The sequence below is a fragment of the Coregonus clupeaformis genome, unplaced genomic scaffold, assembly GCF_020615455.1.
Source record: "Coregonus clupeaformis isolate EN_2021a unplaced genomic scaffold, ASM2061545v1 scaf2239, whole genome shotgun sequence".
Taxonomy (NCBI): domain Eukaryota; kingdom Metazoa; phylum Chordata; class Actinopteri; order Salmoniformes; family Salmonidae; genus Coregonus; species Coregonus clupeaformis.
In genome coordinates this window covers 64,940-68,023 of record NW_025535693.1, presented here as the reverse complement: position 1 = coordinate 68,023, position 3,084 = coordinate 64,940, and the positions used below count along the sequence as shown (strand labels likewise).

At 41.6% G+C, this 3,084-nt stretch overlaps 1 pseudogene; it reads right to left on the bottom strand.

Annotated features, from left to right (window-relative positions):
• Positions 1–902: 902 nt before the first annotated feature.
• Positions 903–2,070, bottom strand: LOC121585358 (annotated as a pseudogene).
• Between the last annotated feature and the right edge of the window lie 1,014 nt (positions 2,071–3,084).

The window sequence follows — 3,084 nt, the reverse complement described above, 5'->3', positions numbered from 1 at the left end:
TCTATTGATTTCACATGACTGGGCAGGGGCACAGCCATGGGTGGGCCTAGGAGGGCATAGGCCCACCCACTTGGGAGCCAGGCCCACCCACTGGGGAGCCAGGCCTAGCCAATGCCTTCACAACCTAATTCTACATCTAGCTAAGGTGTTTTGTGGTGGTAGAATCAGTATTTATGAAATTCTAAATGTGCACAAAAAGTTGCTAGCTAACTTTAGCTAGCTAGCTAGTGTCTGCTTGCTAGCTGAACCAGTCTCAAATCAATCCATCATATGAAACAAAAGACCGGGATGCTAACCACGCCAGTTCACACACTCAATGCTGAATACTCTAGCTAGATAACCATAACACATCAACCCTGTTACCCATAGATGATAGAAATGTTTAAACAATGTTTATTTTCTTGTGAAGCTTGCACACAACAGGCTTCCATTCCCCCTGTCAAGGGGATTTATGATGGAACCTCAGCCCTGTTATGATCAACGCTGTTACTGTAATGGCACTTACCATATACTTTTTTACTCCTTGAGATGGGAAAACATATTTATTTTATTAAGTTGAACATGTGGTCTTAATGACAAAATGGTAAAATTATATATTTTATTTTACCAAGTTACACTACACAAAATGTACTCAATTCGTAAAACGACCAATGTAAGGTATATAACAAGCAACTTTATAGCTTAAATGTAAAATGTTGAATTTAGTTTGTTCTCTCAATACGTTGTTTTACCACTGATACATGGAGTTCTATTTATCGATACTAATATTAACCATGCTCCTGTGAGCTGGATCTCTATATTGTCTCTCACGACCCACCTTTGTGCTACACCCTGCAGCTTGCTACAGATGCATTTTAGATATGGCATGTCCACTACAGCGAAAGCTTAAGGCACATTTACAGTCATTGTAAGCCTGCCTCCATGAGCACTGCTTTAGCATCTTCCACCATCTCTTTTATTCCCTCGTGCAGAAGGTGTAGTGTAGTGCCAAAGGCCACCCCCATTGCCCCAATACTACCAAAGGAAAGTATGCCAGCCAACAGAACCTCGATAGTCTTGGCTGCCACCATGGCTTTTGTACGCAGCATTCTAGCCACCATCTTCTCATCGACTCCCCCAGTGAAGCGAGACTTCATCGCTGATCTCAGTATACCCACCGGCTTATTGACACGTTCTGAGAGTCTTTGGAGGGATTTCTTATCCAGTCCAAAGGCTATGAAGGCCTTGTGGAAGAAGGCCTGCATAATACTAATCTCACAGCACACTGAGAAGCCCGGGATGGGTATGGCTGCTGTGGTGGAGGCAGCAGCAGCTGCAGCGCAGGCAGATTTGAAAAGCTCCTTCCTCTTATTTTCAATCATGATCCCGGAGCAAACTGGCAGAGACTGGATTAAGGCAGACCTCTTGTGTTCTGACAGGTTTTTCCCCAGGGAGTCAATTAGCTGCTGGAAATCATACTTCCCCAGCTCAAATAAAGGTGGAGATAAGGAAGACTTTAGGGTTCCCAATGATCTTCAGGTTCTCCTCGCAGCTCTGTCTGATCTTGGAGAGCACCTTATCCTCCCTGAAGTCCTTCTTGCGTGCCTCGGCCCGGATGTCATTGTCGATCTTCGACCGGACAAAGTAAAACATCTTCTTCATCTTCTGGATCTCTTTTGCCAGCATGATGTCGTTCTCTTTGAATCTGTTTGTGCTGATGATGATGAAGGAGTCATAGGTTTCAAACGGGACCTCCTTCAGGTATTTTGGGGCTTTAAAGTTTGAGGTGCCGATACTGGGAAGGTCCCAGATGTACACGTTAGGCATGGTAGGGTGGCTGTATCTGATGGCCTTCATGGTGGTCTTGGTCACTCCGGTTTCTGCTGCTCCCTCGCCCTCGTCCCTGAGTCCAAGTAAGGCATTAACGAAGGTGGAGTTTCCCACCCCGCTCTCCCCTGCGATGTTAAGGGTCACGTTCTCCAAATGGTCCAGGGGCTCCTTTGCCTTGGCTGAATTCTCTGTTGGGGTGAACCTGGCATAGTTCTTAATATCATTTATGTCAGGATTATCATTGAAGTTTTCAGCAGACATCTTATCCTGAAAACGCAATAAAAGTAGTTCAATTTAGAAAAGTAGTTAAATTAATTACACAGTAGTATCAGTAATAGAACCCATTGGGCACAGACGTCATTTCAACATCTAGTTTTGATTTACATTTGGTTAAGTTGTCAACTAATGTGATTTCAATGTGAAATCAACAAAACATTTCCCCATGTCATTGGATTTACAGTGCCTATAGAAGGTGTACACCCCCTGAACTTTTTTCACATTTTCCTGCCTTAAATTTAAATCTACACAACCTACTCCAGACTTTCAAAGTGAAAGAAAGATATAGAAAATGTTCCCCAAAAAACCTAATAAATAACTGGAATATTATAATTGGATAAGTCTCCAGTGCCCTGAGTAAATATTTGGTGGAAGAACCTTAGGCAGCCATTACAGCTGTGAATCATTTTCATTAAGATTCTACCAACTTCACACAACTCTTAGAGCAACATATATCCATCATATTTGTCACAATTGCACAGGCTCAGTAAATTAGGTTGGGGATCATTGATGGACAGTGATATGTAAACCTTTTCGGATTTTTTAAGCAGGTTTTAAGTCAGGACTGAGACTAGTTTTTTATATAGGCCCCTGATCCTCCACTGTTGTCTGCAAGTTTTCCTGAGGCCTTAGGGCATTCAAATACCTCACAAATAAAAAATAATGGTCATTTAAACACAAAATTTACTTATTTTGTTATAAAGTTATTCAAGTAACTTAAGTAAGTTTAAGAGTGTGGAATAATACGTTTGAGGTATGGGCAATAACAGTGGTGTGCTTTCAGTAAGTACATTAATGGAGTTTTTTCAAGGATATAAGAGCTAAAGCTAACCATTCAATAGAAAGTCCACAAACAATAGATGATTTATGGAAAATAGACTTGTCTTACCTTGTTGCAGTCAAAATGTAATGTTGTGTTAATATTTGTATTCTCTGACTGTGGCTCGAGGATGCTGTTTCAAAAGTAAATGAGAAAGAAGGACTCCAATACCTGAAACC